Raw genomic sequence first — 24484 nt, forward strand, 5'->3', positions numbered from 1 at the left:
AATATATTTTGTTTACTAAAACATTGTACATGTAAACTTAATTTCTCAGTTTTTGTGTCAATCTAACAATTAATTAATCAATCATAGTTTACGATAATGAAATATTAGTGTACAATTATTTACCTTTATTGTTGTAGTTGTTGTAAATGACGAATCTAAGCACTCCACATTTTCACTACAGACACAGCTGACGATACTTTAACCACACGTGTGAACTTGTATTATGACGCTTTCTCGGTTTTCCAACGCTAAAGAACGCTCGAGAAAGACAGAGAGACAAGCACGCACCGATTCAACGAGCCTAATTCTCTAGTGCTGCGCGCGCAGCGAACCGATCATGTTTAAGTGGGAGAGAGACGCAAGGCATTCGCCGGTCCGGCGGGCCTCTCTCTCGTTCGGTGACTCATCGTAACAGACGTGAGCGGGCGTTACACTTTTTCATGAGTGACTCCGAGCCACAACCTAATTTAAGACGTTGTCACGTCAAAAACAGTTCAGATGAAACAGCGGTATGTTTTGTTAAACATTTTGTTAAACTTAACAAAAAATTGTTGCGCGACGGTTTTACGATACGAAGTTGTGTTGTACATCTGTACACACCTTTATGAGCAGAATATATACGGAAATGTCACAAAATTTTTAGGGATGCCGGTGGCGTGGCACATAGACTAAAATATCAGGCTTAAGCAGACCTGATATTTAATAAACTGGAACGGGCATTGGATGAGACTCCTATTGGAAGTCAAAATCAACTTCTGCAGTTCCAAAAAACATGGTTTAGCACAGGAACCCTGCCATTAAACTGAGCTAGCGAACACAAGAATACACGCCAAAAAATGGACTACTGAGGTAGAGAGCATGTGGATTATGGAAGACCTGTGGGAGGGAGCAGACTTGAATGTAGTCGATCTCAATAATATTTTTAAATGCCCCATGTTCCTCACTCGCGTCCCAGAGAAAAAGCTACAAAAGTATAAAGTCAGGACACATCTGAAAAGGCAAATTTAAGACAAACGACTGGTTGTAGAATAATCGGAAGATCGGAGAGGGCGCGAAAATCCGCGTATACATAATCAACGACGTATACTATAAAGCATTAAAGGCTAGTAATTTTAAGTAGTATTACAGACTTACTAAGGTATCCAGCATCCTAAGGCAGCTTCGGTAGAACTTAGTGTTGTTATGAGAAGATTCGATGTAGCTTTCATACCAGAAACCTGGGTTTACCAAGACAAAATAAGAGGTCTATCGGGTACATACTTGTGGAAAGATGTGGAAGATAATTTTCGGATCATCACACTTCCCATATAATGATTCTGACAATTACCATCAAATGAGTTGGAACAGCTAGTGAGAGATTGCAATAAAAATGAACTGTGCTGCGAATGCACACCATCTGACTTGGAATAGTACAAACACCAATGCAAGAGGTAATTCATTACTACAGTTTATTGTACAGTTTATTGTAAAACATAATTTAGATATACTAAACATAAAAATAAAAAAAAATCTTTGTTTAAAATGAGGTGACCTGTTTAGATCATCGACACATCGTTTTGTGTTGAAATGACAGAGAATAAACATAACAAGAAAACTTATGGTATTCATAGGATGAATGTTTACGATGATGATTTTTCTCCATATACCATGTCCTTTCAGAACGTTATAATATAGCCATCTTAATGTTATTCATTTGTACCCTAAATAGCATGCTTGTATCAATACCGTACCAATTCGCAAGTTCTTCAACCATAAAGTCTTTCTTCGTCCTGGACTGCGTTTGTATGTTATTTTCCCGTGCGTAATATTTTGTGGAAATTTATATTTGCGACCTCTCATTACATGTCCGAAATAACCCAGCTTTCACTTCTTGATGCTTTTTAAAATCTCAGTGGTCTTGCTGAGACGTTCTAGTATTGTGGAGTTTCGAATCTTTTACACACAAGTAGTAGCGAAATAGGCGGACACACAATGCCAATTTTAGGTCTCTGTTACATAAAACCTTGAACATCTCTCTAAAAACGGCTCTGGCCTGCTCAATTCTGAATCTAATTTCAATGTGATGATGGTTATGTAACAGAAATTAAGATAAGTGCTTTCGAACTTAGACATGTCAACTAAAGCACAGACAGTTAAGCGGACACTTATTTGAGGACACTTATGGATCCTAAGGTAGATTCTACAATAATATTGGAATGCTAAGAAGAATTCGCTAGACTGGCGAACCATAATTATGGCTAACCATGTTACACTGGTGTAGTTACCATTAGGTTATTAAGCAATAAAGGAGATGATAAACTTGCTAAGAGGATCAGCTTCAAAATAATTCAGTCTAGAGCCCGCCATAGGTGTACTAAAAAGAACTGTTTGAACATAACCTAACTCTCGTTGGAAAAGTATTTCCGATCAAGCACATGGAAAAATCCATATTGGATGGACATATGCTTATAGTACTAAAGTACTACGAAAAAGAAGCAATAAGCAGTTTAGACATAATGGGTTTCGTTAATGGACATGCGCCAATCAAACAACATCTGTATAAAATAGCTCTCTTTCATTAATATTTAAGCTGCATACTTTGTAGCAGAGAACCTAAAACAGCCAACTACTTGCGTGGCTGCAAGGCACTTGATCACAGATGACAACAAAACACTTTTTGGCAATGAAGTGCCTCCAAAAACATATTGTACCCATTAACTAGACCTGTGTAAGCTAATGCACGGTTCCGTAATTGTAAAATGTCAATCATGAATAAATAGAAGATATACAATAGGCCAATTGCTGCAGTACCACCGTTTGGTAACGGAAACAATCAGCATAATAACCTATGCTTATAATTATTATCACCTACTTATTGTAGTGCTTATCCGTTTGTGCAAACATTATTATCGTGGTTTATATTAATTTTACTCTTTTAGACGTTGCAAAAATGAACATTAATATGAATTTAATATGCAAATTACATTACATGTCACAGTGAAGTACATGCTACAAACATATAAAATTGTTATAAGAATAAAAATGAACTTGGAAACTTTAATCTTGATATACTAAAATAAATTTCCAGAAAATAACCAATTTATTAATCAAAACTGACTGTCGTGTGATAAATTATTGGCATTAATGCGATTTAAGCGAACTACGTTATACGTGTAGGTGTAGTATAAAAGGAACGTGGAAGTAAAGGAACAAAGTATATTAAAATTAACTTCTACAAAGTAAAACGCTAATGTCTGTTATGGAAACAGTGAAGGTATAATTAGTTTAGCTTTACAGTGGAGATTATTCTTGACATAATATTTTATGTTTTTCATTTAAAAGGTAGGAAATTTCAAGAGGAGCTGAAATTGGTTTTATCAATTATTACCATTTACCAATTATGTATATTTAACTGTATGTTTTCGGTACGTTTGGGAAAGAAAATATGATTTACGCAGCAAAATAATTTTTAAAATACCGCATGTCCCCAAAGTTTTCGGAAAATATAAATATGTATTTTCTAATTGTAAATTAAGTTTATTTTATTATCTAAATACAGAAAATTAAGTCTACATATTTAAGGTTTATAATGTATTCTTATAGAACAGAAAGATGTCCTTGATCTTCGATGGCACGTAAACTTTGTCTTGTATGTGCAATAAGCCTTTGGACTGTTTTTAAGTCGATTTCACGAAATTTTTGCAAAATTCTTTGACTTAAAACAGCACAAAACTCTTCTATAGGTCTCGCTTGAGGCAAATTTGGAGGGTTGTCACGCTTGGGAACAAAATTTATATTTTAAGCAGTTAACCAATCTGCCCTGAGCAGGGGTCCTGGTAGACGACAAATTACCTGGCTGAAAACATTCGCGACTGGCCGGGTTAAACACACAGACGCTCTTAAGAAAATCAGAAGATAAAGACGAATTTGCAATGGCTATAGCAAACCTTCATTAGTGGAGACGGCACTAGAAGAAGAAAAACAATCTGTCGTTCTCCTGGCGTAATGGCATGACGCTAGGTCGGACCAAAATATGACTTTATCATTGTGGTGATGAGTATTTATAAATTAAACAAGCTTTGTAAGACACCTGTCAACGTAATTGTCAGCAACGAAATCTTCACCGCGAACCCGCCCAACAAACGGCTGCGAAACACTAGCTTCTAAGATGGCACACGTTACCAAAATTTTATCGGCAAATTTCTCTTTTCCCTTAAACCTAACTTCATCCGGTGCATCTTGTACATTGCGTGTATAAAATCCGTCGTTGCCCCTCATTTCGGAATTGGATAAAGTAAAATACTTTTCATCATCAATAATGAGAATTTTACCAGGAAAATGAATACGTCTCAATGCACGGCAATATCTAGGAATTTTTTCTAACTGGGCTGGTATGTGGTTTTTTCTTTTATATCGTTTTAAATTATTTTTAGAAATTGCTCTACTTACAGTCATTCGTGATATATTATATCTTCGGCCAACATTTTGCAAAGAGTATCCTCATTGGTTCTCCATACTCTGAATTAATCTCTGTTCCCGAGCAAGATTAAATGTCTTGGTCTTCCACTTTTGGGCAAATTAAGGCATGGTATACCATTTTCTCACTCTTTAATTGTCTGGTAAATCATTGACAAAAATATTTTGAGAACTAAAAATCTTTACAATATCGCGTTTTGGTACATCCAACTAAACGATAAATACCTTGACAAATATTAAGTTTGTACATCTTTTTTTTTGGCATGGGCATTTGCCATTCAGCCAGCCACAACTTTTTTAAGTTCTTCACAAAGGAAAGAAAAGAAAATAATTATTACAATATATTTATTATTGGTTATTTGATTATCCATATAACAAACATGGTTACTCGCTTCTCGTCTAGGGACCCATCAAGACATTAAATTAAAACACAAACTAGACCGGATCACGGATAGTAGGTTTAAAACAAATGGGATAAAACAAAGGTTACTATTTTTTGACTGGACTTACAAATTGAGGTTACTTTTCGAAATAAATTCTGTTAAGTAGTTATATACATTTTTGTTATTTAATGACGAAAGGTAACAGATGTTATAGGGTTGAATATACATTCAAAGAAAATTGACAAACTTCGCATAAATTGAAATTTACCATTTTTAGTTTTGCCAGATGAGCCGGATAACATGCGTGTCCTGATTTCATTCTGATAATAGATGTAACTAGCGGACCAACTCGATATCGAGTTTTTTAAATGAAATTTTTATTTTCCGAGAAAAATTAAGAGATCAATACAAACAATATAAGCAAGAATATACATAACATTCATCAGTAATAATAATATTAAAACCGGAAGTCGACCTCAAAACCGGAATGCAATTTTTAGTTTATCAAATGTCGACATGGATATCATTTAGCAGTTAATTTTGCATGCTGATCACGAATCCGGTGTCAGATTTGCTCTATCTTGACGTTTTATGCGCGTTTCGGGTCACTTCCGGTGTCGGATCGCAACCGGAAGTGCATATTTAGATTTGTCTCGACGAGACCTTTCGATCCATATATACATTGTGGGGTCTAAAACTTAAAGTAAATTTTAACTTCCGGTCATCTCAAACCGGAAGTGAATTTTTGTACCAAAAGTATATCTTGACAATCTCATACGTAATACTAATAATATTCCGAAAAAATATTTTAATTATCTAATATGGTTTTTGAGTAAAGTGGTGGACAAGAAAAGGGCTTAGCGTTTTAGTATTAAGATGTATCTACGTGGAACAGAGTAATTTTTAAACCAAAATTCACTAGAGATTGAGGGCTGTATGAGTGCATATTGTGATGTAGAGTGTTGACTATATTCATAATATTCTTGTTTCCACTAATTGTTTACAATATTCTTGTTACAAATAAATATAGTATGCAGAGCTTATAATCTGTTTTCGCACCAGAATCAATGGCGTTCTGAGCTAATATATCTACTCATTATGCTCAAGCCCTATGTGAGCTGTAATCCACAAAAATCTAACTTTGTTCCTGATGTAATTGAAAAATATTTTTTTTGATTAGAAGGATGTAACTATTTGTACTTTTGCTAAGAAAAGATATAGTCTCAATGGCTATAAGAACCGACAAAGAATCAGATGCAATTATTACGGAGTTGTCATTGGAATTCTTAAAATACTTTAATGCTTCATAAATTCCTATAGCTTCAGCAGTAAAAATTGAAAAATTATGATCCAAAGTAAACATGTTTTCTATACTTTTTGAAGGAATATAAAAAGCGCATCCAGTGCCAAGAGAAGACCTTGATGCGTCTGTATAAATAACTGGTTTAATTACCGTAATAGATTGCAAAAAAGCATAAAATTCTTCAAAGTTTGAATTATCATATGTGTATGAGTTGGTGTAATTGCAATTTGAGAGATTTCTAAAAGCGTCACAAAGTGGAGGAGAATTTTTGTGGATCCAATATTTATTTGTTAAATCTGCATTATTAAGTTTGCTAATACTGTAGTTAAGAGAGAGGTTTCTATGACGAATATTAATCAGAAATATTTGAATAAGATATTCTCTTCTATATTTGAGTGGAAATTCTAGTGCTTCAACATTGGTTGGTTAACGAATTGGTTCGAGTTGATTTCATAGTACGGCAAATTATTTTGAAATACGTCTATTTTCCCCAAGATATACATAGCTGCTGATCCATACCAAACACATCCATAATCTATGATTGATCTTATGCACGATCGATAAAAAGTAACGCAGTTTCTACATCGGCTCCCCACCAAGTTTTAGAAATTGCCTTAAGGAAATTTAATCCCTTACATCTATTTAACATGAAGTCAATGTGTTACTTCTAAGTTAATTTACGGTCAAGGATCATCCCTAACTATTTAATTGAAGAACAGAAATTATATTCCCGACTGTTCAGTGTTAACTTGTCTATTTTTGGAAGATTATGCCTCGTGAAAATACATATACCAGATTTACTTGGTGCTATTTCAAACCCATTTTCTTTAAACCAGCTATTAGAGTCTGTAGTCGTCCATTTTTCCCAAAATTTGTATGGACTTTTCGTATGTTTTGGAATATGAATATATAAGAAAATCAGCATTTTGTATTACGACATCTTAACGAACTGTATTTATCAAAACTGACAATGTTTATATCGTTTAAATTGTTTACTAACTTTGGTTTCCAATGGCAACTTGATCCAATGCTTCCCACCAATAATACTTTTAAATTTAAAATTTTCCGAAAATTTTAGGGACATAAGTTACTATAACAGGTAGAAATAGTGTAATCTGACAATAGATTTTTCTTATGAAATTAAGGTTTAAGACTTAAATGTTCTTTTTCTTTTTCTTCTTTTTATGTAGACATGACTTTGTCTGTTTTTCAATGTTCCTCCAGTAAGTTGTCGTTCCATCGTATTCGTGGTTTTCCTACTGATCGTCTTTCTAATGACGAACCGTCATTTGCCGTCTTTACTACTCTATTTGTTGTTATTCGGCTTATATTATCATTCCGTTCTAATATTATATTAGCTTGTAGTTCTGTCCATAGTGTTTTATCGAATGTTTTCATCTCTGCTATTTCTAACATCCTTTTTGTCGTGTTTCTCCGAGTATGTCATTATTGGTCAAATGACTGTTTTGTAAATTCTGCCTTTTATTTCTTTCCCGATATTTTTATTTTTACATACTGTTTCATTCAGGCAACACGTGGCTCTGTTTGCTTTATTCGCTTGATCTTCCATTTCTGTTTCAAGTTTGCTCTAGCTAGATAAGTGATGCCATCACTTGTTCTATTATCTGACCTTTCAGCTCCTCTAATTTACATCTTAGTAATATTGCTATTATAACCATGCATTGTGCATTTCTTTGAAAAATTAACATGTTATCGGGGGTTATATTTAATTAATGCAGCAAGCGTTGTAAATCATCTTAAATGTCAGAGAGTAGTATTGTGACTTCTGCATAGTCGTATCCGATTTTTCCGCATCCGATTAATATTTCTTTTTGAAGAGAGGTACTGGGATGCTTGATCTCTATTCTTAAGAAATTCTTTGAATTAGTTTTAATAGTTGTTGTTTCTCTCCTAGTGATTTTTTATTTTTTAATTTTCCTAATGGTTTCCTTACTCATTTGTCATAACCTCTGGTGTTGATGGGTCATTATCGTCACTTATAGCAAATAGCGATCGAAAGTAGTTTGCCAACGTTTCGTTTGTGTTTCGTTTTTATTTAATCTTTCATCTCTTTTCTTTGTCCTCCAATCATTCTCCATATTTATTTTTCTTTCATAGAAGTCATATTCCATATGTTTTAGGAAACACTGCCAGTGTTCCCTTGTTATTTGTTTAACTAAAGTATTCGTTTCATTTCTGATTAGTTTATAGGGGTTGTATGTCTGTTGTGTTTATTGTGCTCTGTATTGTAAAAAGTCTTTTTCCTTTTTTTACATTCTGTCTGATTAATCTTGAAAGTATTATATAGTTTAATAGTAATACATATTACGAGAAAGTATATCAAATTTTGGGATTAGACCACTTATAACGAGTATAAAGTATCAATCACCAATTTAGTAAAATTTTATAAATGCCCACAGTTTCTCAAAACGAATCCAACAAATCTTACTTTTAGGCTGCGGAGACATGAGTGTAGATACATATGCATGTTTTATTGATTATCAAAAAGCATTTGACTGCGTTAACCGTCAAAAGATGATCAAAATTCTGAGAAAAACTGGAAATGACCAACAAGAAATTAAGCACATAACATCCAAAAATATATGCTTATCACTGCTATTGTTTAATCTGTATTCGGAATCTATAATTAGAAAAGCATTAGACGAGGTCCAAGATGTAATCAAGATTAAGGGACCCAGCATAGACAACATTAAGTACGCTGGTGATAACGACATAATAGCTACCGACGGACAAGAACTACAAAATATAATAAATGCGGTAGTTCGTCATAGCGAACTGTTTGGTTTACATTTTAATGTTTTCAAAACTAGAATTCTAGTATTTTAAAATATACCAAAAAACATAAATTTGTATGCCAAGGGACAAATAATAGAACAGAATAACATTTTTTACAAGATCAGACCGTAGTCTAGAGCTCAGAATTCGAATAATCAGATATTATGTTTTCTACGTTTTGCTGGATGGCTGTAAAAGTTGGACAATGAACTCTGCAACAGAAAAAAGGTCAGATGTCTTTAAAATGTATATATACAGATAAGTGCTCAGAATTCAATGGCTACAAAAACTTACCAACGATAAGGTTCTTCGGCTCATGCGTAAAACAAAACGAATTACTTAGCATAATCAAAGAAAGAAAAATACAATACTTGAGTCATGTGTTAACAGGTGAAAGATATGAATTACTCCTAATCATATTGGAAGGTAAAGTTCAGGGTAAAAGATCAGTTGGAAGACGCCAGAACTCGTGGCTAACACACTTGAGGAGATGGTTTGACCGTTCATCCACAGAAATCTTTCGTGCAGCAGTTTCCTAAGCTACAACTGCCATTTGCTACGCCAACCTTCGAAAGGAGAGGGAGCAATAAGAAGAAGGTAGGTTCATTCTAAACAATTAAATAGATTGCAGAATATTACAGTAGATGTTACATTTTTGTTTTTGTAATCTAACATATTTTTTATAATTATTTATAGTTTGTAAGATTTTAACATTATTATAGTCAATTTGGTGACCTGTGTTAATGAAATGTTCCACAACAGCGCATGTGTTTTAACCTTTGTGACTTTTGTGCTCAGTAATAACACATAGTAATAATAATAAAAACCGATTCGAAAAATAGGATGTGGCCGAGATTTATATTGTTAGACATCTGCTTCACTATTAACACTTCGTCTGTTTTTCAAAACTAATTTAAGTTGTGGTTTACTAATACACAATGCATCACATACACGTTTATTTACCGACCGAATCACTCGCGAAGGGCCGAATCCATCGGCTTTTTTAGCAGAAAAATAAGCATGCAAATTAAATACTTTTTGATTTATATCTAAAACATGACTTACCATTTTTGCAGTCAATACAAAAACAAACTTTTTTAAATTACGAGGTCAACTACGACAAACTTATCGGGGTACCACTAATTTGCAACTGGTTTGGGAGTATCGTTAAGTATCGAGATATGAGGAATTCAATAAATCTTATTTAAAAATTTAAAAGGATTTACTGTAAATATCTTTATACTAATATTGTAAAAAAAGATTCTTCGTCTTCTCATTGCGCCGTCTCCTTTCGAAGGTTGGCGATCCAAATGGCAATTGTAGTTTTGAAAACTGCTGCGCGAAAGATCTCTGCGGATGAGCGGTCGAACCATCTCCTCGGGTCTTTCAGCCACGAGTTCTGGCGTCTTCCTACTGATCTTTTGCCCTGTACTTTTCCTTCCAGTATAACTTGAAGTAATTTATATCTTTAGGCTCTAAACACATGACCCAAGTATTGCATTTTCCTTTATTTGATTATTCTTAGTAATTCTTTTTGTTTACATATGCGACGAAGTACCTCAACCTTAGTAACTCTTTGTACCCATGGAATCCTCAACATTCGTCTGTATATATACATCTCAAAGGCATCAAAAAAGATTATAAAAGAATTTTTTCCTATCAAGAAATAACTTGTATCATATTTCTATTACTAGAGCAATTAACTTTCGTACTTTTTATATTGTACAGTAGAGTGAACCATTGGCTGTTGAATATCTGACGATAATTTAAAACAGTCGCAAATTCGTTGAAGATACTTTATTTTGTTTGTAGTTGTATTTTATGTAGTTTTATTTACTGAACGGCTTTATGTGTGCCACCTAGAACGCACCATTCTGTTGTGGTTTACTCTATTCACCATTTTTAAAGGGGTAAGTTTTTCTTCTATTTTTGGAGATGCTCTCTATGATGCATTTTATATTATTGTTTGGATAAGATTTGTATTTCTGTTTGACGGAGAATGTAGATTCATTAACCAACAGAAAAATTAAACATATAAGAGACTTCAGCAGCTCAGCACGAGATCAAACTCGCAAAAATTCTATCAGAAGATAAACAGCTGCAGAAAAGAATTCAAACCCAGAATAATAGCGTGTAAAGACAGAGATGGTTCCATAATTAGTGACAAAGAACAGATATTAAACAGGTGGGCGAATCATTTTGTAGAACTGTATAGCAACAGTCGTGAAGAAGACCAAATAGAAATTACTTTGCCTGAAATTGATGAAAACGCTCAAGAGCCGCCTCCCTCCGAAGAAGAAATTTGAGAAGCCATTTCAAAACTAAAAAATAACAAAGCCCCCGGTTTAGACAAACTTCCTGCTGAACTCTTTAAAAATGGTGGTGACACCCTTTTTAAACACATGCATAAATTAGTAACCGAAACCTGGCAACGGAAGGAAACGCCCGCGGACTAGAAATTAGGTGTAATGCACCTTCTTCACAAAAAGGGAGATATGATGGTGTGTGACAATTATAGAGGTATCATCTTACTAAACGTAGCATATAAAGTATTGTCCAACGTATTGCACAGAAGATTGATCCCTTATGCTGAACAACTATGCTTGAGTTCGGAGTCGACACGCACCACATATTCGTAGATTTCAAAGCCGCATACGAGTCAGTCAACAGACAAAAACTTCTACTGGCTATGGTGGAATTTCAAATGCCGCTTCATCTTGTGCAAATAACGCAACTTACACTCACAGGCGTAAAGAGTGTAGTCAGAATCCAAAACGACTTTTCAAGACCCTTCCATTGTAAAAATAAACTGAGACAGGGACTGTCGTGTCTCTTATTTAACCTTGCACTAGAAAAAGTAATTCGGGAGTGCCATATTAATTTGAATGGCACCATCTTTAGTAAATCTGTACAAGTGGTCGGATATGCAGATGACATAGACATTATTGCTGGGTCCACAGAATCTCTGATCGAAGCATTTCGATTACTAAGGGCGTCTGCATTGAGAATGGGATTAAAAATAAACGAACAGAAAACCAAGTATATGTATTGTACTAGATCAGGCAACCAGATACTTAGACTATTAATTGACGATCTGGAACTGGAAGGTGTGGACACCTTTGTCTACCTGGGCTCGCTGCTGACCAAAGACAACAATGTCAGCGAAGAAATTAAAGGAAGAATAGTGCTTGTCAATAAGTGCTATTATGGCTTGAGGAAACATAAACTTTGAGGAGAGATGAAGATGCAACGATCAGAAAAATTTTCGACCGATGAGGACCAGTGGAAAGAAGAGCCAGAGGAAGACAAAACTTGGATATCAAGATAACATAGAGGATGATCTAAAATCCATCGGAGTTAAAACATGACGAAGAGTTGCCAGAGACAGGGGCGAATGGAAAATTGTTCTGAAGAAGGCTTTGGCTCATAACGAGCTGTAATGCCACTGATGATGATGTATGGATAAGATAATTATTGGACAAATCAAACATATTTTTCAAAGGTATGGTCAATTTATTATACAAAAACGTATTTAATGGAAAAGTCTATATTATAGACTTAATTAAACAAAATGAAGTGTGATGATCTCCTTGTAAAACCATTTTCACTATCAGTCAGCAGTTTCCTATATAAGAGAAATAAATGGCGCAATAAACCTTTATCAAAAGTCACAAAGGGTTTTTATTAAAACAATAATATAATTGTTGTCAAAAGCAAATTATTTCTCTTTATGGTAAATGTTCTAATTAAGTGACCAAAGGCCATTCACGAACTGGAAGGTATTATGCAAGTTTGTCTTTGTGTCAAGAACTGGACTCTTTAAAGCTACAATAGTCTATGCATGTACAATTTTAATTAGAATAATTTGATATTTCCACCATTCTCATTATACTAACTAGAATAATGGTAATGTTACTTTAACGACCACAAAGTTTTTGTTTACATTTAACTTTTATAAACTTTAATGATGTATTTGTGTTGTGAAAGCTCTTTATGAGAAACGAAACTTCCTGTGGTTTATCATATAGTACAATGTAGCTGCCATGTTAAGCATAAAAATTATAGAAAAACGTACACGTTGTTTTTTTAAAAAGGAAGCACCAGATCTTATTTATTATTTAATAGCTGTAAAGTAAGGGTAAAATAATATGGATCTTGCAGAGACCGGAAAACATCATTTGCTTTAAAATAAAAAATAATTAATTTAAATAAAACGTAAAACTAATATCAAACAAAGTATATATATATATATATATATATATATATATATATATATATATATATATATAGATATATATTACGTATATATATATATATATATATATATATATATATTCAACCGATTATACAGACCCGAAACGCATAGGTATACCGACGTTACCAGTCCAAAATTGACGTTACCAGACCCGCAAAAAGGTCTGGCAACGTTTTCTTCGTTATTTGCATATCATATGCATCCCCGTACATGCCACTAAATTTTTAGAGAATTTTATTTGGGACTGGTATGACGGTTACACACCACATTATACACAGTTTTAGTTCAAATAATAATTGTGAAGAGGGAGCGCAGTTCATTTCTGTATATCGTATATAATTTAAATTCCTTCTTACAACCTCTAAGACTTTCTCAGGCCCAAAAAATGGCAACGCTGTATGTTAGTAGTTACTGTTATTTAAATATTTTTAAAGGTATCAAATATCAAATCATTACTCATCCGTACATACTACAGACTACCGACACGTTTTTAGATCCTACGTTGTTAAAACGATTATTATAGGCACATTCGAAACGATTAGATAAAGTAATTATATAATATGCTTACTTGCTGTCATATACTTTTTATTTTTAATTTATAAGACTTATTTAAGAAGACAAAAAAAGGCATCAACCTCTCAGGGTTATTAGCGTTACAATAGGTTTATACAATTAAGAGTTTTACATGTAGGTTTCAGTAATAATATAAATAATTAAATTTCGTTTAGTAAATTGATGTCCTTTAGGAATTAAACAGTTTTTGGAGGACACTGTTCCCATTGAAGACACTTTTAAGTGAGGTCGGGATGTAATGTTTCTTGCGTTCACTTTTATATTTATCGTGTTTTACAGATAAGTCAGAGTTGCAAATTTCACAAATTGGCTTGTTTCTTCTCTTCAGCAAGCAATCGTGTGTGATTTTCGTATATCCGATACACAAACGTGTCACTATCACTTGTTCTCTTCACTTCCTTGATTTTGATTTCCATAGTTGTCCACTTTCGTTTATTCCTAGTAATTTACTTGGGGTACTTTTCATTTGTCTTGCCAAGTTCTTGTAATCTTGTTTGAAATGAGTTTTTATCTGTGTGTATCGTAATATTAAATATTCTTGATTTTGGATTACTTGTAGCATTTTTAACTGGCGCGTCAACATTTTCGTTTCCTTTTATACTAAGAGAGTCACTGATTATTACCCTTTTTTGCTTATTTTCCTGATGTATGTGAATAATAGCTTGTAAGATGGCAAATAATTCAGCAAAGAAAATAGTGGTGATGTCTGGTAATTTAAAAGAGGCTGTGAATTGTTTGAGTACACAGCAGCTCCTACTCCTTCGTCGTTTTTTGAAGCGTCGGTATAAATTTCATTCACACCACTATTTGAATTTATTATATGATAGAATTCTTGTTGTATGATAGTTGTTAAGGTTTCTGCTTTGTTGAATTGTGCTAGGCTAAGATCGGATTTAGGTAAAGGTATTGTCCAAGGTGACGGGATGGGAGTGAAGGATAGGTCATAGTTGTTTGGGAATTGAAAATTGGTGTTGACTAAATGTTTTTATACTGTGATAAAAGGGAGGATCTGTTCGAGAAGTTGAATCAAATTTAGTTGAGAAACGGTCAGCAAATACATTGTAAATTACAAGTTTGTTTTGGTTTGCCGAAACTGCAGCGGCATAACATAGACTTAGGTATTGCCTTCTGTAGGAGATAGGGAGTTCTCCAGATTCACAACAAAGGCTTTAAATCGGGCTAGAATGGTAGGCCCCAAGAGAAATTCAAATAACTATATTGTGAATAGTATCTAAAGTTTTAAGTACTGTTTTTTTGGCCAAGTTGTATACAGTAGACCCGTAATCTAATTTTGAGTGAATTATAGCTCTGTATATGTGAAGTAAGCATGAGTAGTCGGCACCTCAGTTCTTAAAAGCAAGTGATCGTAGTAAATTTATCCTAGATTGGCAGGATTTCTTCAGGTATTGTATAATTGATTTCTACGTTAGTTTACGATCAAAAATCATTATTGAGAATTTAATTGAGTGTTCAAAGAAATTTTCTCTTGTAGTTTAATCTCTGTTGTTCTCAGATGCATAGATGGCTATTATATTCAGATGTTTGTCTTCTAGTCTAATTTTTACTGCTACTATTCGTTCGACGACTTATTTACGTTTATGTACATGGTGTAAAAATTTTCTATGTATTAACAGGGCGACTCCTTCTTTGGCTCTCGTTTCTCTCACTACACCACTATAAATCATGAGAAACCCATCCAGCATGATTTAATCCTTTGGTTTTTTCTTTGTTTCTTGTAGTGCACATATATCTATATTTTTTTCTATAAGCTCTTTCGTAATTTCTTGTTCTCGAGTGTTTAAGAGATTTTACGTTCAAAGTACCGATTCGAAGTATATTTTTTTTTCCAAGTTTTTCATAAATTCGTTGTCCTTTTTCTCGCGTTGGTCGTCGTCGTTAAATCAGTCCTGTTTCGAGGCATAATCCTGTTTCTATGAGCTGTATGGGTTTAATATCTATCAGTAGGGTGCTAACCTGGCTGTAAACCCCCTCCTTCTTTATCCGGGCTTGGGACCGGTAACAATTCTGTTACTTTAAATGTGTGTTGCTGTAAGTATTTAGTAGGCATATAAAATTATGATTCTTTTAGAAGTTCTCTATCATTTTGCTTTTATAAAACTTGCGTTCTGAGTCCTATACTGTATTGTGGTCATTAAAGTTGCCAACGAGAACGATTTTACATCAACAGCTTCAATATTTATGATTGAAGGCAGACGAAGAACAATTAAATTATTTAAAATAAAAATTAAGGCAGCGTCGCCACTGGCTCTTGTAAATGTCGTTCCGGGCTGTCGTTCTTTTAGAGGCTACCATTTGGTAGATTTCAACAGTTTGGAGGTATGGATTATGGAAATATTTGAGGTTTTTTTCTAAAGACACAATACATTTGATAAAAATATTCGAAATTAGCCGCTATTATTAAATATTAAGAGAATAATAATAAAAAACGGGAAAAGATAGGAAAATACTTAATAGAAGTAATTTTGTGACTGTTGGGAGAAGACCGAATCTTTATCCATCACTTGGGTACTCTAATGTTTGTTATGTTACGATAGATTTAGTATAAGTATCAAATTTTTTAGATTTTGGGTTATCTTTGATTTTGGTTTGTAATCAGGAAAATATGTTTTTTATTGATCGCTTTATAGGTAAGGGTAAGATAAATCTAAAACATGTTAAAAAGGTAGCCTTTAACGTAAAAGTCGATTTTATAGCTTCTTCCTCGGGGTTGTCTTTGTTGAACGTATTCTCGTTATAAAAAGCAACGGCTTTTTCGTTACAATAAGCTTTAGGTACTAAAAAATTTCCCACCAAATTTTACTAACACAAAAAACCACAAATAAATTAAAAAAAAAACACAAAATCCAAAAAAAAAAATTAAAAAACACAAAAATTCACAAAAAAATTATAAAAACAAAAAAGGCCAAGGGAGAGGCCACCCCGATCTTCGAGACTGCAACTTGGACGCTGACCAAGGTGCAAGCTCGAGGATCTTCGCTTTTACACTACTCTGCATAACATCACATTAAGAGATCAGATGATAACGGGAGAAAGTCGCTTAACGACACCTCGTGTAATTATTAGGCTACATTTATGGGCACCTTCATTACCCAGAGTGCGCATAAATATAGTAAGTTCGCAGTAACCTTGAAAAAGCAGTCAGCCCATATGAGAAATCACCTTCAGTGCTCATAAGGGAGGGAGGGGGTTTGACTGCGAAAGCGAAAGCGTTACAATAAAATTTTCACCCAATCTTAATAATCTTCTTTGATAACTATCGTTCCTTCCTCACTTAATTTGGAAAATGATTCTGTGTTTAATTTTATAATTTTTTTAATGTATTTAAATGGTTCTCTGGTCTCGGTGGTGACATAAGTTCAGGCTTATTTAAAATGCTTATTTAATTTGCTTTAATTTTTATATGATAGGTATCCATTTTATATTGTTAATTTTTACTTTCCTACATTGGTCAAAATGATTATTTATTTTATATATGGTATTAGCTCGAAATATAAGTTAAATTAGATACTATTTTACTGCTGTTTTTACATTGGAGCAAAATCTTTCAAATATATTTATTTGAATCATTAAATATCTATTAGTATTTTCTAATTTTGCATATGGAATACAAATTACTTAAACAAAATGTAGTAAAATATTTATTATAAATGTAAACTATCATGACATTGCAGGTGTGTAATAATAACTAGGAGCTGTTTCATAATTTATTTGTTTTTAAATTGTCGACATTCACTTAAGACAAAACAAGATTTAAATATTTAATAAAATCAACATTTTATATAAAACAAAATGTAGTGAAATCTAATATATTAGTTTTATACAAATTGCATCACAATGAACAATAAAAGTTAAAAAATTATTTTAAACGATAGGTGTTATAAACTAAAGTTTTAATTCTGATCCAGTCCTTTTCTTCAAATAAATTTAAATTTAAATTTATGAAAGCCATACATTCCTGTTTTTTTGGCGCATTTTTGTTTATTACACTGTGTAGCAAAAAAAGTTAACACAAGTTTTTTGTTTTTTTCTGTCCATTTTTCGCGAGATATTTTTTTATGCAAATGCCCATTCTCAGTAATAAGGTCAGTATTCTCCCTTTGCAAATTTCTCCACTTTCACATAACTGTAAAGGGATTTGTACACTAAGGCTCTGTTCTTGACCTTCTTTAGAATTCGTATTATTGGTTTTTTGACCAGGAGCTCCCAATTGAACATTTTTTAGATAATGATACACCTTGGTTTCCTGATCTTCGATTGGTAATTTATTTAATATCTAGAAAAAAAAGTTTTACTTTTTAAATAAAAACGTTAGTACTTGCACACTAATATGAGTTCATATTTTCATAAATATAAAATTAACGGAACTAATATTTTCATTAAAAATCAGGAATATGCAAAGTTTTTTGGAGTTTACTCTCTAAGAATTAATTGTCATATAAGGCCCCCTTTATGGAAATTTTTTAAAGAGTGAAATTTATAAACGCGTTATGCTTTTCTGCGTGACGTATCTTGGGAAGCGTTCACAATTGTGAATACATTTTGATTTTAAAATTTTATTTTTCCTTCGTTTACATTTATTATACCTAATTAATTATTAATATTACTTATAATAAATATGCATCTCTATAAGTGTTTTACAGAAACGATGCAAATGAAGACCTAGCTGAAGTGAAGACGCGTTTCGACAGGGTTGAAAGTTTGTTTTCGGAAATTAAATATTAATAGTTATAAGTTTTTATTTTCATTTGAATCCATATTATTATTTAATAGATTTTTCATTTGTCAAAGAAATATCAAAAAACATAATCATTAACATATGTTTCTTAAAACACGTCAATGTCTAGGCTCAATAATGTAGAGTACTAGATTGCAATTTTTTATTTTAGCTTAGTACAATACATTAAATATGAAATATTTACTAGCAAATAAAAAAAAATAAAAAAAGAAAGTGTTTTTAATAAATACCAGTTAATGAATATAAAATACAAAAATATCTTTAGTCATTTGTTAGGCGTTCTCAATTTCTTTGCACCTTGATTTATAAAGTTCTTATTTTCCACTCACATTAATAAATTTTATATTCGTATTGCATTTTAAATATAATAAGAAAAAACTTTTCAATTCAAAAAAAAATTCTTTATTAAAATATTATGAAAATTCAAGATGATATTAATAGTGACCAAAATTAATTAAACATATATTATGTATTTTATTTAGATAATGCCAGCAAAACCCTAACATATGAATAGGACTATTATCTTTAACTATTATATAAAATGCCTTTATTTACATTAAACTATTATATAAAATGCCTTTATTTACATTATTTGCATATTAAACATATTTTTAAATATCAATATAATAGTTTTTAGGGATAAATTTCAGATGTTTTTCGCAGTATGACACGCATAAATACACAATTTTTCTTTTATTGGTTTTTGAATGGAGCCGGAAAAGTATATTTATAAAAACATAAACAGTTATCACTCCAAGTTTCACTGCTGTGTATTTAATACACAAATCATATGTTCAAGCGATTGAAATTTGAGCTTGTTGGTTAAAATAAACTAAAAATACCTATTGAAATTTAATATTTAAAAAATTTTAACGAACGACTTGACCTTAAACTTGATTTATATTTGAGAAATAAATTGCGAAATAGCGGGAATTCCTGTTTATAGTAACTAAACCTAAAATTGCTGTTCTTTGCGTTCCTTAAATAAATATTGTAGTTAATATTATTAACTCTATTTTTATTAAAAAGTACGTTTACAGAAATAAGCCCCTATAAATGTGTTAATAAAACGATTGTATATACCGTAATTAATCTATATTAATTGCAATTGATGGCAACTTGTATGCCCGCCATTTGGAGTAAACAAATCCTTTCAGATGTTTTATATAAATTTTATTATTTTATGAACAACTTTCGGTTAAGAAGTCAAAACGTCAATACAAAAATATAATTTTAATTCGAATTTTTGTTACTTAAACCCATAAACATATTTTTTAATGTAAACGTGCTCCAAGTCAAAAGTTTTAGAACTAAACCTTTATTTATGTATGTTATATTTAAGCGGGTTCTAATAATTTGTTTTTAGTGGTGTCAAAAAATAATATTGCCTACCTCAGTCGTCAAAGAGCCTGTATTATTTTCATCTTCTGAATTATGAAATTCATATACATCTGTAAAACACTAATATTAGTAAATTATATCACTTATATTATAATATCACCTACCCTTTAAATTATTTTGAGCTAGTTGAACTAACATTTTACTACGTTGGCTCATCTTGGAAAACATATAACGAACTTTAACTTCCGCTAATAACTAACAAGTAAACCACAAAACGCACACTAACAATCATTTTAGCGCCAAAAAATTTGGCAACATTGCGGGGACTGGGTCCGTCCAGTGAATGATACTTTTTCATATATAAGGGTCTGGGAAAACGGTTAAGTTTGTTGGGTCTGGTAAAGATTGTTTACTATCTTAAATTTTTTTTATATAAATTTTTTTACCCCTCTCAAGTTCCCTTGAATCAATACAATAAAACCACCTAAAAAATACAATATATACTTCTTTTAACATTATATTTCAACTGGGTCTTAGGTGGTCTGTTAAGTATCTTGGGACTGGTAGAGATAGTTGAATCAATATATATATATATATATATATATGTATATATATATATTTATATATATATATATATATATATATATATATATATATATATATATATATATACATTCTAGTCACTTAATATTTCGCCAATAATAAACTCAACAGTCTTCCGGGTTGAACGGCGTTGACTATTATCATTGCGCCGAGCTTTCGATGTCTTTTTCAGAACTTCCGAGGTGTCAGTCTCCCGAGCCCTCAGACACTACTACACTAATCACTAATCGATGCGTTACTGGTGCTGGAAATAGAGGAAGGGTCATTTATACCTTCGATGGTGACTGGGCTTGGGTGGAGGTTGGCGTGATGGCCAGGGTGGTGAGTGGCGCACGGATTGGCCCGAACATTTCTGACAATAGGATTTTAATTGACGTGTGGGCGGACGGTATTTTCTTTATGAGAGGTCTCCAAGTCGAAGGTCACCGTATGCCGTCATCTCTTTATTGGAACAATTTAGCCTTTTTTCAATTTCTATGGCTTCTCGGATAATTCTTGGTTTATAGAAGTTGATTGTTGCTGTGATTCTGGAGTTTTCAAAATCAAATTTGTGACCTCTATGAAGATGATGTTGACCTAGTGCTGAAATTGTGTCGGAATTGCGAACAGAAATGGAATGTTCATAAATTATATTTTGAATTCTACGATTTTTTTGGCCTATATAGAATCGGAGGCAGTCTGCACAAGGAATTTCATAAACTCCGTGTTGTTCATTTGGAATGTTGTCTTTGATTGATCATACAAGAGATGAAAGTTTTTGTTGGAGGGTAAATATTGTTTTTATTTCTCTTGATTTTGGAATTTTGTCGATTTTGTCTGTGACACCTTTGATATAAGGAAGAAAAGCTGTCGTATGATGAAAGTCTGAGCCTTTGGATTGATATTGAGTGGGAGCTTAATGTCTGTCTATTGATGTGATTTTCGCGATAACCGTTTTTGGATGAGGGCTTTTTTAAAACTAGAAAGCTCAGCTGGTCTGCTTGCATCATTGCAAAGGTGTATTGATCTGGAGACAAGCGTATTAAAGACTAAATTAATTTGTAAAGGGGGATGATGAGATTTGGCATGCAAGTAACGATTGGTATGGGTGGATTTTCGATATTCAGAGTGATGAAATGGGATTGGTAATTCTTTATGATAACATCGAGAAACGGTAGGGACGAATCAGTTTCCAACTCCATGTGGATAGTGCTCGGGTCACAAAGTATTCCATAGAGATATTACCAATTAATGGGGCCAGTTTAGAAGCCCAGTGGTGCAGTATTGATTAATCTGTAGAATTGATTTTGGAAAATAAAGTAAGTGTTAGACATACAATGTTTAATGAGAGAGTAGTGATCTTGCTGGATAATTTATTTTCTTTTCAGAATATTTAGAGTTTCGTCTATAGGAATGTTTGTAAAGAGTGAAATGATATCAATATCGAACATTCTAGTAAGTTTTTTCTAGTTACGACTATGGACGTAGAAACACTGGAAAAAGATCAACATAAAATTTTGTGTACTCTTGTTTATAAATGAACTTAAACGCATGACGGAAGTGAAACGGACTGGAACGGAAGAGTTGGCCAACCTTCATCTTTTGCAGTTCATTACTTGTGTCTGGGCATTCAAACTGAAGAATTTTGTGTCCGGATCGCCATCCATTTTCGAAAGTTGTTTTTTATCAACATATTCGAATTTTGGTAATTATTTGTTACAATGGACAGTAAGTTAATAAATTAATAAAAATATACCATAGTGTAATTACAATATTTCAAATAGATATGAGTTGTTAATAAACCTAACTCGAGGTTATCCACACATATACGATAAATCTAATTAACATTTTAAAGACCAGGAAATAAAACAAAACGATTTCCGAAGAAACTCAAATGACCGGTATGTTTATCTTGTGTAATTCGATATAAATTGCCTAATTGCAGTTTTGCACTACTTGTAAATGTGCTTTTTTTGCACTTTACTTTTTCAGCGAAAGATTGCCAGAGAATTTGGATACATGTGAGAAGTAAATATGAAAGCTAGCAGCAAGCGTTGCCTTTGGTTCCAAGGCTCGTGTTACTCCACAATCGGAGTACTTCGATTCCATGTCATTTTTTAATACATAATTATATTAAACCCAGAAAGTAAGTACAGTATACTATAACTCAAAAAAATACTTAGTACAAATACAACAACACCAGAAGTAATAAAGATCATAACAACCCTACGTCAATATACTCCGCCTGTACAGTCTCCAGTGCATAATAAAATTCTACAATGATCGAAAGCACCTTAGACTCTCCGACACAGGATTATATTATGCAAATGTCTCCACATGAGGTACATGATTTTCAACAAAATTCAGTATATAAAGAAAATATAGTTATCCAGACCGAAGAGACAGAGAAAAAAAGGTTGACTGTAAATTCGGAAACTGCGCATTTTGCCGATAAAGGTGAGGATTAATTTTAATATAAATGATTATACTCACACACATACACACTAGCTAAAATATTCACTTCACATACCCTTCAAGAAACAATAACTGAAAACAACACAACATAATATACAAATAAAAATTATTCCTGATTTGAATTACGTATAATTTATTAACCGCAGCCCGAGAGCACCCGCACACTATATGACTCGAATGGACTCCAAACTTGACGAAACACTAACAAATACCAAATGCATATATGAGAACATAATATCAAGTATTCATCAAACAGCACAGGAGGTCTTAGGAATCAAACAAAATAAAATTAGTAACAAGCTTTGGTGGAATGAAGACGTCGAAAATGCGGTAACAGAAAAGAAAAGATTATACCATAAGTGGTTGAATACAAAAGATGACGCAGACAAAGACCGATACAATGAAATTAAGAAGAAAACTAGAAAGATAATTATGACCTCCAAAAATGAGATATGGGATAGAAGGTGCAGAGAGATAGAATCTTATATTGGAGGACGACAATGCACTGAGGCGTGGAAGTTTATAAACTCTGTTAAGAAGCCGACTAACGAGAAAGTGATTCTAAATCCCATTAATCCCGAGGATTAGACACATTATTACAAACATCTATTAAATGAGAACAGAGACGAATTTAAAGAAGATATGAATTCATCAAGAATCGAAATTCTGGGAGAGCATATTACCATAGATATCAACCAACATAGTTCAAAAAGCTATAGCAGGGATGAAGAATGGGAAAGCAAGTGGACCAGAGGGAGTAACTACGGAATTAATAAAGAATGGCTCAGAGAAATTACAAAGAATGATCACGGTGATATTTAACGAATATATTAATGGGCATCCAACACCAGATGAATGGAAAACAGCATATATGACCCCAATATATAAAAAAGGTGACAGGAGAAATTGTAAAAACTATAGAGGGATATCGGTCACAAGTTCAATGAGTCGACTATACGGTCGAATACTACGGGACCTGATAGAGGAAGATTATCAATCGTCTGAAGACGAAGAACAAGGAGGATTTAGAGCAGGTCGTTCATGTACAGATAACATCTTCTGTCTTAAACAAATTATAGAAAAGAAAATTGTGACAAATAGAGAGTTACATATGACTTTTGTAGATCTTGAGAAGGCATATGACACAGTCCCGCTAAATAAACTATGGGAAGTCCTGGGCACATCAAACATACATTAAACATTGGTTAGTGCTCTCAAAAATCTATATTATGGTTCAAACTCCCAAATGAAATTCGGAAACCTCTTAGCTGAAAAATTTGCAGTAACTAAGGGTCTCAGACAAGGATGTTGTATCTCTCCGACTCTATTTAAGATTTATATCTCTGAAACAATGGAAAAGGAAAGTCAAAGGAATGGGTATACAATTGAACGATTAGGATTACATATATACTTTACAGTTTGCAGATGATCAGGTGGTGATCTCAAATGACAAAGATGACATGGAATACATGCTTAGAAAACTAATTAATTCAGAAAAGACAAAATACCTCTCAATTGGAGCTGAAGCAGAACAACTCGATATCGATGACAATCAAAAAATAAAT

The 24484-nt window shown here is 32.8% G+C and overlaps 1 protein-coding gene across 4 annotated transcripts in view; it reads right to left on the bottom strand.

Annotated features, from left to right (window-relative positions):
• LOC140434852 (5-hydroxytryptamine receptor 1-like) overlaps positions 1-24484 on the bottom strand; it is a 1076278-nt gene that overhangs the window by 218748 nt on the left and 833046 nt on the right. The window lies entirely within an intron of this gene.

The sequence above is a fragment of the Diabrotica undecimpunctata genome, chromosome 2, assembly GCF_040954645.1.
Source record: "Diabrotica undecimpunctata isolate CICGRU chromosome 2, icDiaUnde3, whole genome shotgun sequence".
Lineage (NCBI taxonomy): Eukaryota > Metazoa > Arthropoda > Insecta > Coleoptera > Chrysomelidae > Diabrotica > Diabrotica undecimpunctata.